Consider the following 15052-nt stretch of genomic DNA (forward strand, 5'->3'; position numbering starts at 1 on the left):
TAATACTATCATAGAACTTTTAATTAGTCTTAGCCATAGATTAGCAGAAACATCAGAAAAGATAGACCAGTTATCCACTAGAATAGATAAGCTCCAAGAAGAAAACGCTTTAGAGGCTTTAACTTCTAAAATAAACCAGATTAGTATCTCTTCCTTAACTGGACACTTAGAACCCAAGAAATCCAGTAGATCTTTACAGAACAATACTTTTCATTACAATATATTTGGTACTCCAGACCCAAACAAAGGAAAGAGACTAGAAAATTCTCAATCCTCAGGAACTCAGTAATGGCATCTAGCAGTAAGACCAAGGTCAGTGGAATTCCTTTATTCAATAGAGTATTTGGAAAACAGCCAATAGAAGAAAATAGAATTGAAGGAATCATAGATCCAGAAATACAATTAGATAGATTTAGAAATCACAGTTTAGAGATATTAGATCCAGAGGTTTTATACAAATCGCAAAATTTCTTCAATAGAGGAGTTAGAACTTACACCAGTTACCAAGAAAAGCCAATCAGCGTAGTAACAGAAGATCAGACAGAAGTCTTAGAAATAATTACCCAGGAGAGCTTCAACAAGCTCAAAAGGTTAAGATTAGGTCTTATACATCTAGGATTAATCACCATAGGAATCAAGGGATTAGCCAGACAAGATCTAGGAACCAAAGTATTGGTCATGATCTTTGACAATAGATTTACAAATCAAGAGCAAGCCTTGATAGGAAGCATGGAATTAGACATGAACAACAACTGCCAGATTGTTTACTGCACACCAGGTTTCCAGGTAACCTTAGATGAATTCTACCAACATATAAGAATAGGAATTAAAACAAGAGGATATCATATGATCCCCAATGCTCAGAACCTTTTAGCATGCGTAAGTTTTATAGGAAAATTAAGTAACCACAGTAGCACCAAATACAAGCTCAGAACAGATCAATATTTGAAAGCTTTAGGAACTAGAGGAATTCAGGTAATAGAAGCCAAAAAACGAGACTCAGAAATGTTAGCCGGACTTGAATGGAAAGTCACTAACTTAGTTCCAAAAACACAGCTTAAACCAAATAATAATAGTTTTTATACTACGAGTTCAGGAGAAGTTAATCTCAGATTCAGCGATTATACTTCTGTAGGTAGACATTCAGATGTTAGCAGTTCTATTCAGTCAGAAATAGAAACAGAACACATCTATATGGCATACGAACAGCCTCAGTTTACCTTTGATCAGCTATTCAGATTTAGCGAATCTGACATAACCAGGTTAAAGGAACTTCTAGAACCAGTTTATAGACCAGATTTAGATTATTATGATTACCAGATCCTAGAAGGATATTATACTCAGAAACTTGAGCATGAGCACCCAGAAATTGAACAGAATTCCCAAAGACAATATTTAAAACAGAATAAAATATTTGTCTTAGAAGAAAATTTCTTAGAATACGATACCAGTAGGAAAAACAATCTTTCGGTCGAAGATATGTTTTGCCACTCAGACCCTAGATCCAGATATTACCAACCACCAGTTGAAAGTACAGAAAGTCATATGGTAGAAGTCAAGATGGAGACATACGATAGTACTCCACCAGTACTCCCAAATCAGGTATATGAAATGGGAAACATTCCAATTAGTAGATCTAGAATCGAGCCATCAGCTCAAGAACTAGAATTTAGAACGTATGGGAAAAGATTACCAGCAGATAGAAATATAGCCCTTATGGCACAAGCAGGCACGGGATTGATGCTAGACATTGCAGCATTTGATCCTCAGTTTCACAAAGCAGTAATAGACAGATGGGAACAAGCCCTAGTTAGAAAACTTTTAGAAATGACCAATTGGCACTCTTCGGCAGAGATGTGGTCGTATTGCGAATCATTTCTAGGAGAAACAGCGAAAGGAATTGTAGAAGCATACAAAAGAGATTTTGAAATACAATATGCAGCCTTAATAGCCCAAGGACCAAATGTCTACAATTTCACGAGTTTAGTTAAAACCCTAATTATAGGAGCAGATCCTAATAGAGGAAACACCACTTACCAGAATGTAGCTATAAGACAGTTAGAACAGCTTAAGTTACATAAATGGAAATATATAGTCAGTTTTTGCAACGACTTTATAGCCCTTGCATCCCAGACAGGCAGAGCACTGGATCCAGAAATCAGTGATAAATTCTTCAGAAAACTTCCAGGCCCATTAGGAGAAGAAATATGGGAAAAATGGAAAGTTACTAATGGAGATGAAAATCAACATTTAGGAATAGGACCTAGAATTCAGTTTGTATTTACAGTCTTAAGAGACAAGTGTACAACACTTGAAATCCAGAAAGGCATAAAGAAAAATAAATTAAATTTTTGTAGCCAAGTCATATATACTCCACAACAGTATGGATATGACCAAGAAAAAAGAAAGAAAAATAAATTCTATAAATATCAGAAGAAAGCCAGTAAATACCATAAGAAAATAGCACAGACAAGAAAATATAGCTATGGATATCAGAAACATGGTTATTATCCCAGAAAGAGATATAGGAGAAGTCAATCCTATGAACAAGCATCCAGTAAAAAACAGTTCAAACCAAAACCTAAGAAACATTTTAGGAAGAAGGTTCAATCGACCCAGAACCGAAAATGTAAATGCTTTATATGTGATTCAGAAGATCATTTAGCCAATAAATGCCCTAATAAAGGGAAAAATCAGAGGAATGCAGAAAAGGCCAATCTTATGACAGAATTAGAAGATTTTGATAATATAGAATTTATAGAAATAAAGCTAGAAGATAGTGACACTGAATCAATATATAGTTTGATCAGTACAGAACCAGAAGAGATAAATTTCTTAGAAGAAAGTGATAGTAGTAGTTCAGAAGGGGAACTTCCCAGTTATCTACCAGAATATACTTTTATGATTAAAAGCAGTACAGAATGCATACACCAGTGGAAACATAATATAGGTCAAGACAGTGAACCTTGCTCAGAATGCAATGGTTATCCTTTTAGATTGTTTAGAAGCATCTGTGAACATTGTAAGAAAAACATTTGCAAGTTTTGTCTCAAGAAAAACTATCAGATAGACAGGGATTTGATAGATTTAAGTGGTAGCATACAGCAACCAGTGTTAAACCAGAATTCTAAATTAGCACTCCAGGAAGCCAAGTTAGAAGCAGCTACAATTAGATTAGATTTGGATAGAACCAAATTTCAGTTAGAAAAGCAAGTAGGAGAGCTAGAAAAGAAAATAGAAATTTTATCTATAGAGTTAGAAACATATAGAATAGAAAATGATAGATTAAGAAATCAGTTGCATGAGAAAAACCAGCCCTTAAAATCAGTCGAGGTATTAGAAGACCACTGCAACATTGTTGAGTCAGTCAACAGAATAGGCGAAAACAGTCTTATAGAAATAAATTGTGAGATCTTATTACCAGCTAAAGGAAAGAATCCAGGTAAGATCATAGAAACCAAAGCTATGGTAGATACAGGAGCCAGTAAGAGTCACATTAGTCGTGATCTTATACCAACTGAATATTTTACCAAACCAGGATATATAGCTAGAGCAGACCTCATGAATAACACCAGCATCATTTATGACACATGTCTTATGAATAGCAGCATTAGGTTTACCAACAGACTCCAACAGCAGCATACCTACCCATTACCCATGGTATGGATAGGCGATATTAATCACAGCTATAAGTTTATCTTAGGATTAAACTTTATAGACAGCATGAATGGAAGTATCACATTTAGCAAACACTTTGTGACGTTTCATAAACGTAGTCTACAAGTAGAAACACTTCATGCCCAGAATATAGAATCAGAGTTGTCAGCTAAGCGTGGTGGAACCATAGATACAACTGAAAAAATAGCAGAAGAAAATAGAATAGTAAAGGAGAAAATAGCAGAAGCATTAAGAGACGTACCATCTCCAGACACACAGTTAAGTCTATACGAAGAAACCATAGACGATACCGTCGAAACGGAATTAGAATGGTTAATGGAAGAACAGCTAGAAGAACAGCTAATCCAGATAGACCATGATATAATAGATTTTTGCCAAATAGAACATTCTTTGTCAGTTCTTGATCGCAAAAAGAGAAAAAGAACAGATAAAGATCTGTTAGATGAATTAATTAGGTTAGCAGAGGAAACCCAGATTTTAGGAGAAAATCCAATCAAACATTGGAATAAAACCAAGACCCTAGCACACCTAGAAATCATTAATCCAGACTTTAAGATTAGTACCCAGAAAATAGTATACAATCCTCTAGATGTAAAAGAATTTGAAAAACAGATTAATGAATTACTAAATCTTAAGGTCATAACAGGAAGTATCAGTCCTCACAGAAGTGCAGCTTTTATGGTAAGAAACCATGCAGAAATCAAACGAGACAAGGCGCGAATGGTCATAAACTATAAACGCCTTAATGATAATATCCAGTTAGATAGTTATGATATACCTAGCAAAGAACAGCTTATAAATAGTATTCAAGATGCAGTAATTTTTAGTAAATTTGATTGTAAATCAGGATTTTGGCAGATTATGTTAGATCAGTCCAGCAGACCATGGACAGCATTCACATGTCCTCAAGGATGTTATGAATGGATTGTCATGCCTTTCGGTTTGAAGACAGCTCCTAGTATTTTCCAAAGAAAAATGGATAGTATATTTAAAAGTTATAATTCTTTTATTCTTGTTTATATTGATGATATTCTCATTTTCAGTAAGACACAGGAAGAACATTATAGGCATCTTAGGATAGCTTTTCAATTGTTTATAGATAATGGTTTAATCATCAGTAAAAAGAAAATGGAACTAAATAAAGACTATATAGAATATTTAGGAGTAAAAATAGGAAAAGGAAAGATCCAGTTACAACCACACATTGCACAGAAGATATTGGAATTTCCTGACAAAATAGAAGATAAGAAAAAACTCCAGTCATTCTTAGGAACCTTGAATTATGCTAGACCTTACATAAAGGATCTTAGCAAGATCATAGGACCTTTGTACAGTAAAACAACCCCAACAGGCCAAAAATACTTCAACCAGCAAGATGTTGATCTTGTCAGAAAAATTAAAGAAATTTGCAAAAATCTACCAGAGCTAGATTTACCATTAGAATCTGATTACATAGTAATAGAAGTAGATGCAAGTGAGAAAGGATGGGGAGCAATACTCCTCAGTAAACCTACTAAATATTCAGCAAAATCAACAGAAAAGATTTGTAGATACTCTAGTGGAAAATACAAAGAAAAGGGAAATTTAGCCAGTATTGATTGTGAAATATTAGGAGTCATTAATGCCATTAATAGTTTTAAATTATGGTTATTTAAACCATTTACAGTCAGAACAGATTGTGAAGCAATTGTTAAATTTCATAAGCTTCTCAATGAGAAAAAGATTAGTACTCGTAGATGGCTTAATTTTGTAGATACCATAACAGGTAATGGTTACACAGTAGAATTTGAACATATCAAAGGAAAAGAAAACACTTTAGCAGATTATCTATCCAGAGAAATAAATACTAATATTTTTGATTTCTCAGATGGCATCTTCCAGCAGTATAACCAGTTCAACCAGAACAGATCAGAAGTTTTTAACTTTTGGGAGTGTAACTCTCAGAGTTTTTCCTGAACAATCAAGATCAAAATTCAGGTACCTCATCCACAATATCAGTGAGGAACAGAAGTGTCTTTTAGATAATCTCTGGGACTCTCACAAAGATGTTCCTAGATTTTTAGGTTGTTTAAACGCTTTAAACATTTTCTTTAATCAACAAAATGGGTCAAATCCAACAAAAAGATTTTCATTTTATTGTGTAGCTATAGGCCGAGTTCCAGGAATTTATTCCTATTGGCCAGAAGTTTTAAAACAGATTGATGGAATCCCTTCCTCAACATGGAAAGGTTTTCATACTTTCTCTGAAGCAAATCAATGGGCAAATCGCACCATTGGAAATAATTTTTATATTTCAGAGTCCTCCAGAAGATTAAACACTCAAGCAGCCCTGGAGATTGCAAGTTTTGAAAATAACCAGGTTTTCAATCAACCACCTTCTAACCAGCTAAGATTTTGTGATCATTGCGAAACAATGACTAAAAATTTTAGACTTTTAAATAGGAAAAACCAAGATTTTGAGCAAACCAATCAACAGTTAATCAATAACCAGAGAAGGCTTGAAGAAGAAATAACAACTCTCAAAAAGAAGTTGTTAGAATCAGAGAAGGAGCTCAAAAAGATTAGAAGCCCTTTTACCCCACTGGTAAAAGTGAGAAAGCAGTCTTCCCCACTGGAAGATGAAGAAAAGAGTGAGTGGAGTAAGGAATATGATCCAATTGAGCTTTTACAACCAAAAGCTTTTACCTTTCTTTCAAAATTCCCTCCAGATGTTATCAACCATATTCAGCATTTAGCCAGACAAGATAGAGCCCATTTTCAGGAATTTTTATTCTCAGAGCTGATCAAAATCAACCAAAATGAAGGATGTATTCCGGGTCTCACAATTTCTTGGAAAACCCTTTATTTACAAGAAAAGGATGTTGTTCCATGCCCAGAAATCAAACCAACCTGCATTCAGATACCCTTGGAACGGATGACCTGTACTTGTCAACTCATTTACAGTATTCCCATGGCCAACATAGACATGAAGAATTTCAAACCCTTTTATCTTAATTTCAAAGATAAAATGGTAGAAATTACAGAAGCAACTCTTTTGGATTTTGGATATATTCAACAAATCATATTCCATGACCCAGAAGATACTAACAGATTTGGAAGAAAGATTGCAGCTTGTGTTCTTAATTCCATGGCAGAACAGGGTACAGCAGTAGAAGCTGTTGTGGAATCAAAACTTCCAGAATGGACGTTTACTGGACAACTCATTCCTGCTTACCATAATATTCACATCAACACTAATCCAGCCAATACAATCCTCAGACGTGTTCATCACTGCGACAATGACGCCCCATGGATTTGTGAAACAAATTCCATAAGAAAACAGATCAGACATGCTATTGCCTTCTCCATAGCAGAAGGATTCCATTATGACAGTCTATATGACTACGGAAAGGCACCATTAATATGTGAAGACCTATTTCAAAAAATTAGGTCCAACGATCACATTCCAGAACTAAAATTTCATTTTGAAACAGGACATGATAATTTAGTCAGATATTATTTGGAGCAGAAAGAACAGCAAAGAGCCATGTCAACAGGAGAAGTTTTATCCAGTCAGGAAAAGGATCATGATTATGATTTTGATGATGAGGCCGTCCAAAATCTCAATAATGCAATGGAAGGATAGAGATGAAGTGCCAACAGCATCATTGTCATCAGTAAAAGAAATTCACCGAAAGAAGAAATCATTAACAGCTTTTACTGTTTCAACCACTATCCGACAGACAGTTTCAACCACTTCCTACTATTCCAACTACCTTTCACCAGCCGCAATAATGAAGGGTCTTCTTTTTCAAAAGAGAAAGTTGAAAGATGTGACGATGCGGGCCAGAGATCACGCGGCATCTACTATTCTCTTTAGAAAACCGGATCTCTTTTGTTAATAGGTTACCGGTCATTTTAACTTTGAGTTGGTCTATAAATAGAGTCGAGTCTTTCATTAATAGATACGACTCTCCTAGCGCTTGAACACTTGCTATCCGTAAGCATTTGTTGCAATTGGTCGAGTCAATCTTCAGCAATTGAGTCTCTGTAATCAGCAGTTTGCAATAATATTGTAAGTCTTTCTTCAGTTCTCTATTGTTCTTTAGGGACTCCCGAAAGGGAACACCCCTATGATTATAAACAAGATGTATACTGTATAAACCATATGCTTGTATTACCCAAAGAATTTTAATCCAGTTTTCATATCACGATACCTTAAAATTTTAAAATTTTTGAAGAGTAATGACTTCAGGCCTTTAAACCATAAAGCCTTCTTGAGTCTTGTACCCGTTTAGCCAAAGGTGGCGTTGAGGGAGTAGTATTCGGAGGTAGGTTAAGAAGGAAAATAAGAAATTTCTCTAAATAGAATTTTTGACACCTAAGGAGAAAATGATAATGAAAAGAAAGATTAATCAATGGGTAATACGATATATGATTTTAACAGTATTCAAGTTGTTTTAAACAGTTCATCTGGATCATGTGGTGGTAAGTACCGAGTAGGATTTACAAATATTTGATCACAAACCCTTTGCATATATGAACAAGAAAGAACTTATTCTAATACATATTCATAGATTACGAGAAGAAATACATTTCCAGAATTTTCTAATAGGTACACTTTTAAAGACGCCCATATATATTCACAGACCTAGATATAGTACCACACTTACCAGATTTATAAGAAAAGAACAGGATAAGCTTAGAGAATTAGAAAACCAGTTAGCAGAAGCAAAATTCCAGTATCACAGAGCAAGACCATTCCAGAATTAGAACTAAATCATAATAGTTTTTAAAATTGAGGGTATAAAATGTAATTAATTAGATTTGTCTCTATCAGAATCTCTACCAGTGTCTCTACTCATAGCAGGATTGAGCAAATCCTCATATTCAATTGATTGACTACGACACTCCTGTTGAACTTTCTTTTTCTTTTCTTTGTACTTCGGCATATTCCTGTTGAGTCGTTGACCTTTTCTTCCTCATCTTTTCTTATCACCGGAATTCCCAATTTTTTTTCTTAGAAAAACTTATTCACGGAACTCCGTTAATAGTTATTTACGGAGATGAATCGCTCGCGGCCATAACCGAAACGGACGGTCGAGATCTCACGACTCTGTGAATAGTTGTTTATATGGTGAACTTCTCCATACAGTTTGTTCGTTTTTGGTCTAAAAACTTTTGCACACGATTTCCAATAAATTTTCTCTATCTATTTCTCTCTATTTATAACTCTCAAAAACCTCCATCAAAACTCAAACCGAATAGGATCCTCCGGTCTTTAACTCATTTCTTCACTTGAACACTTTTGTTTCTTTTTTCTTTTTCTTTTCTTTTTTTTTCAGGAGCAAAAACACATCTCCAATGCCATAATTATTTATCTACACCAAAATGAGTTTTGCCCATTTCTATACCACATTACGGCTCCCTTGACAGAGGTTAAAATTTTGAAGGGGCGAAGGAGGATATAATAAAAGGGGTGATAAAGAGGTGGATATGTTGGAGGAGTATAATTTTAGAAGGAGAGTTTAAAAGTTACTTTAGTTATTGTAGAAGAGGGATATGAGGGTTTCGATTATGCACAATCGTGTGAAAATCCCATTTTGTCACAAACAAATTAACAAATCATAAAAGGGCAAATAGTGGTGAGGCCAAAGGGGATTTATTGGTAAAGTGGAGCCGGATATGTTTTGAATGGGGGGTTTCCAAATTTTTTACTCTCGGTGGAAAGGGAAATCCAAGGCATATTATATCCAAGTAGCAAAAAGTAAACAAACACCGAATATAATCCCATCCCCTTTCTCTATCCGGGCAAAAGCCATATCCGACTTACATTTTTCGTTGCCAAAAAGGTTGTTATGGCAAAATCCAAGCCTCAACTCATTTCCTTTTATCCTTTTTGCCAAGGCTCAATCTTCTCCCTCCTATTGAAAGCCTTTGTTTCTGTAAAGATTGGGTTTTTGTTATTGGAAATGCTCCTATCCTGGCTATTGACATAAAGTTGTTACACGTATTTCCACTCAAACATGGGTAAAATTTTGGACAAAGGTAGGAGATGCTCTACACCTCATATGGTCGATGGGCAAATACAACCCTTCACCTTTGTATATATGAAGGAAATTGTGGGGGGAAGTTTGAAAAATTCTTTTTGCCAATCAGTGAAAACCCATTAGAGGGAGAGAGGACGTTAGTAAAGGAGGTGGATTTTTTTGGATTTTATTTACATTTTTTAAAACGAAAATTAAATGTGTGGATTTTGATATTTGGGATATAATGAGAGATTTATGTGGAAATTTCATTAGGGTTAGGGTTTTGTTTTGGTGTTGCGCTGGGCTGGAAGATTGAAAAAGAAGCAGAGAATTCCTAACCCTCTATTTGGAACTTTTGGAAAATGAGGGAAGCGATGAGAAAATATTTTAAACAAAAAATGGAAGGAAAATTTCATTGTCCTTGCTACTCTATTTTCACATTTTCTTTGTTTCTTTTCTCTCAAACTAAATAAGAGGAGAGAAAATTTTTGAACTCTCCCTTCCTCCCCCTTCCTTCCTCCAAGTTCCAAACAAAGAGAGATATGGCAATAGTGAAAATGTGTATATAATTGCTATAACCTGATGGGTCCAATTGACGAAACAAAAATAGTGCTCAAGGGCTCAATGTCCTTTCAAAAACTCTCAATTTTCGGGTGCCTGGAGTTGATTGTAAGAGCTATTTTAGGGCCCGCCTAGTCACATGTGTGATTATAGTTAGTTGCCTACTTACATTGTATATGTAGTGGTGGTTTCAAAAGCTTTTGACTTTTCAGTTTTCACTATGAAGTGTGTTTCCATGATGGAGGGAAATTGGTCCTGTTCGTTTTGGAGTTTTGAATTTTGGATTCTAATCATTACTCTATTTTTTTCCAATTATTACTCTCATTTTTCTCTCTATCACTCTCCAATCATTAGTCTATTTCTCTCTACACTCATTACCTATAAATCCAAAATCCCAAAACAAACGGGGCCTAAGGTTTTCTAAAGAAGATAAAGGGTCCCTAACCTAGCATCTATTTAAGCCTGACATCCATCACTCAAGGCACTCAAGTCATGCATAGGTTAGGAGACACCTAAATCCAGTACGTGTGTGTTCGGTGTTCAACTTGAACAACAATGGCTAGGGGATAGTTCGATCATATTTCCGCTGCGTATACTAGTATGTATATTATTTTATCTTACATTGACGTGTTTGCCAGAAGGAATTCTACAACCAACCCTTGAAGATATAAACATAAGCAACTGAAGTTAAAGACGCTCAATCCAATTGACAAAACAGAAGCAGCATTCAACCGCTCGTTTTTAGGTGCCATGAGTTAACGTTTTGCCAGAAGGGATTATACAACCTACCCTTGTATAGTTAAGCTTATACAACTGTCTAAAGTTACAGAAACCCAATCAAGAAGTATTACACAGCCTCACATCCCTCAAAGGAGCTGAGCATTAAAGGCTGTCCAAATTGGGGAGTTGTTGGGAGGAAAGGCTGTTTTGCACCACCAGCCTTCAATCATTGACTATAGGTTGGTTCGGGGAAGAGTATAGATATTTCCCCTGGAACTCCACAAGTGCTGCATCACCGCCATGGAGCCGTTTCATCTCCTTGGAGTCTCTATTTTTATACGGATGGGCAGAGGTCAAGTCTCTCCCTGATCATCTTGACCACCTCCCTGCCTTGACATTATTGGAAATCGACGGGTTCAGTGAGTTGGAATCTTTGCCGGACCGCCTGGGCAACCTTTCATCTCTCAAATATTTGTATATATTTTATTGTCCCCTTCTTGCAGAAAGATACAAAGGGTGAATTGGCGAAGATAGGCACAAGATTGCTCATATTCCAGACATTCAAATAGGTAATTGATTCTTTGAATTGGATGTTTCATTGACTCTCTCTCTCTCTCTCTCTCTCTCTCTCTCTCTCTCTCTCTCTCTCTCTCTCTGTGATTACTACGCACGGGCGAGTCTTGTCCATGTGCATATGTAAAATAATCCATGGAACCTAATTATTTGGGGTGATTATTGGGCTTCCAGATTGGAGGAGAATCACGTAATTTTATCCTTGCAGATGAAGCATGAAACTCCCCTAAGAATCACGTAAGTTTTTATTTACTGCATTTTCTTTTGTTTGCTTATTTTCAAACTCTGTACACAGCTAGCCTTTAGGAATTCTGAGACCTCTGCAACAATTTAAAAAATACTAAAAAACAGGGATTGTGAAGAGTTGATGAAGAAAATAGTCCTTAACTAATTAGCTCCTTTATGTATTTAAATCCTGTAAGTGAAATGGTTTTAGTAACCTGTTCTTGGGTTCACTGAGCACTCAGTGTGAATACAAACTGAAAATGCTCAAGGTCCAGTTAATGATGCATCCTACCCGATCAAAAAACGATGCATCCTAAGAATCAAATACACCAGCTACGTATTCTTATATCTTTGTAATTGAGCTTCCTATTGAGCCAACAGAAAGTTGCATGATAGTATCGTAGGAAATGCCTTGTAGCACAGGTTTTTCCACATGTAATCAATGGTGTTAGAACTGTGCCTAATTATTGCTCTCTTTTGCGAATAGTTGTGGAAGGCTCTTTGTGTTACTTTGACATGTCTACTAATAACACCTTGGTCATTGTTTGATTTTTTATTTTTTTTTCCTGTTTTGATAAACTTGTGTGTTGGATTTTGTTACTTCCAGCATGTTGTGATGTATTTACTGAATATTGTTGCCCTTCCCTATTTTCATTCGTTTTATTATGGAATTTGGTGCAAGTGCAAATTACTCCCTCCGTCCAATAAAATTTGACACTTTCACTATTTCAGCCCTATGAAAAAATTAACTACTCCCTCCGTCCCTTATTTATAGTCCGGTATTCCATTTTGGGCTGTCCCTTAATAAGTGTCCATTTTGTAAAGTTAGTGGGTAAAAGTTGGTGAATTGTCTATTTTGTCCCTAAAAGTAGATTCCATTTTAAAAAGTAAGTAAGTAAAAGTGTAATGATGATGGGTAAGTAGGGAAAGTGGAGGGAAAAGTTGATGTGAAAGGTATAATGATGATGTCTTTTTATTAAGTTGGAATTACGAAGCAGGACATTTAAAAAGGGACGGAGGGAGTATATCTTTTAATCCGTAGTGTTTTTATAAGCAATATGGATCTTGTTTGATAAATTTTAATTTGTTCTATTAAACAAAGTTTAACAAATTGTCTAAAACATTATGAATTAAAATATATATGCAATTTGAAAATGACACGCATTCCTGAAAATACCAAACTTTATGGGATGGAAGGAGTATTTATGTTCATTGCTCTATCATGTCAAAAACTTTATACGTTCAAGTGCAGAGCATGGTATATGAATCAGAAGGATTAAGTTGGTCAATTTTTTTGGTATACTTTCAAGGGCAGAGCATGGTATATGAATCGAAAGGATTAAGTTGGTCAATTGTTTAGGTTTAAAAAGATTATGTGTTGCTCAGGATTGGCAAAACACAATTCTGCAAGCGCTTAAGCTACTATCACATTGGTAGATTCTCTTTTCCTTCCCTCTCTCTCTCTCCCCCTCACTAGCTCACACAGACACAAGAAAAACAATGGAATCTGAATAATTTTTTTGAACAAAGTAATAGGCTGTTAAACTAATATTCATACGTGGCATCTCATCCGAATGACAAAAGGATTACTCGAAGGTATAAGCTATTTTCATGTTTTCTCAAACATTCAGAATCTACTCTTTCAGTAACTAAAAATGTTCTTGTTTTTTACCATTTCAACCGGAATCTAATGTATGATAATTGCATACTTTAATGCCTTTGAGTTTTGAAATCTACTGAACTTTCTATTGGGTTCTGAGTTTTAATTACCTGGCCCAGACTAATCACGAGAAGCATGAAAGTCTGTCGGCATGAAGTGCTTTTTCAATCAGTTGGTGTCTTTAGACTTCATGTAGCCATAGCTCTTTTGAAATCATTTGCATGCCTTGATGCAAGCTTGTATTATCCCATCCTAGCTATCTCCACTAAAGAGAGTCGTAAGTGGGAAAACTATTACTCCCTCCATCCCAAATTGGATGTCAATTTTTGATATCTGTGCCAATTTCAATTCCTTTTTACTTTCAATATGAATCTCAAAAAATATGCAATATGGATCTTGTTTGATAGTTCCTGATTAGTTCTATAATACAAAGTTTTCAAACTCATGAAAAATATTATAGATTGAAAAATATAAGCGATGAAAAATGACACGAGTTTCAAAAATTGTCATCCTTTTTGGAACGGAGGGAGTAAAGAGCTTCAAAGAATCAGGTTTCTCTCATTTACAGGTTCTACATTCGCAAATACTTAAAAAAAGTCTCTGTTTCATCTACAGGCCATTTGATTGCTTAGTTGATGCTACTCATTCAAGTCATCCAATTAACTTTTGTTCGGTTCTTTTATTTAATAACTTGGTGAGTTTAATGTGTTTCACGGGTTTGCAGGTTCGGTGGACCGATGGATGAGAAATGGAGTTTCCGAAAGGCTCTTGGAGTGTTGCCTTGGAGGCTTGAATAGTGATTAAAAAAAAATAATGAAAAAGTTGGAATTTGCTTGCTCCTTCCGGTCGGGAGTCACGGGCGTCCGCTGGACCCTTGAGGAAGTTGATGCTGATCCCACCGGAAGATTGTTTCCGACAGTGGTCGGGCCAGTCCTGACGCTTGACGCGTGTTGTGTCTTACTTTTTGATTTCTCGTGTATTTTTAGGCAAAGAAGCTACTTGGGCAATCCTGGTTCAGTTTTAGCGTTTTGAATTTAAAGAGAAGGCTAGAGAGAGGCAAGAGCAACAAGAAGTAGAGATCTCCATGGCTCCTATCCCCCCTAAAAGCCCCTTCTAGGATGGATATGAACCTTACTCTCAAATAACTTTGCCTTGAATGGTTTCTAGCCATTTTATTCAGTTTCGATTGTATGACAAGATTGCTGTTTCAGTCAATGAAACTGATTTCAATATTTTCCATATGTTTTGTGTTTGTATTCAGAAGTTAAAATACGGGGTCCTAAAATGATTTTCATGTGTTTGACATTTGGGTGATTGAGATTGATTATGCATGTAAGAAGAATTGGCTATTGATGCGTTTGGAGGTAGAAATGGCGTGTTTGAGTGAGAAAGAGAGATGGAAATAGATCTGGGAGAGAGAATTGAGGAGCTTTCATCCCTTTTGATTTCTGTTAAAATTGCTTCTCTCTTTCTCATCCGCTCGCTTTGTTCACCCTCACGAGGGGTATGCTCATTTCGATAATCAATCGACTACTGGTAAGTGCGGGATCTAAAGATCCAATTCTTGAGTCAAGAATTTTGAAGCGAAAAATACAAACTTTACATCAATTAATTCTAATATCCGATT

The 15052-nt window shown here is 35.7% G+C and overlaps 1 long non-coding RNA gene across 2 annotated transcripts; it reads left to right on the forward strand.

The window, feature by feature from the left end:
- The first annotated feature begins 12965 nt into the window (after window positions 1-12965).
- LOC131300916 (uncharacterized) lies at window positions 12966-14215 on the forward strand. Of its 2 annotated transcripts, XR_009191105.1 has the most exons (4): window positions 12966-13049; window positions 13126-13198; window positions 13302-13361; window positions 14150-14215. It is a non-coding gene; the product is annotated as an uncharacterized LOC131300916 (long non-coding RNA). The 2 variants fall into 2 exon arrangements; XR_009191104.1 differs by lacking the exon at window positions 14150-14215 and having other exon boundaries at window positions 13302-13386.
- Window positions 14216-15052: the final 837 nt, after the last annotated feature.

Source organism: Rhododendron vialii, chromosome 9a, assembly GCF_030253575.1.
Source record: "Rhododendron vialii isolate Sample 1 chromosome 9a, ASM3025357v1".
In the NCBI taxonomy this organism is placed as follows: domain Eukaryota; kingdom Viridiplantae; phylum Streptophyta; class Magnoliopsida; order Ericales; family Ericaceae; genus Rhododendron; species Rhododendron vialii.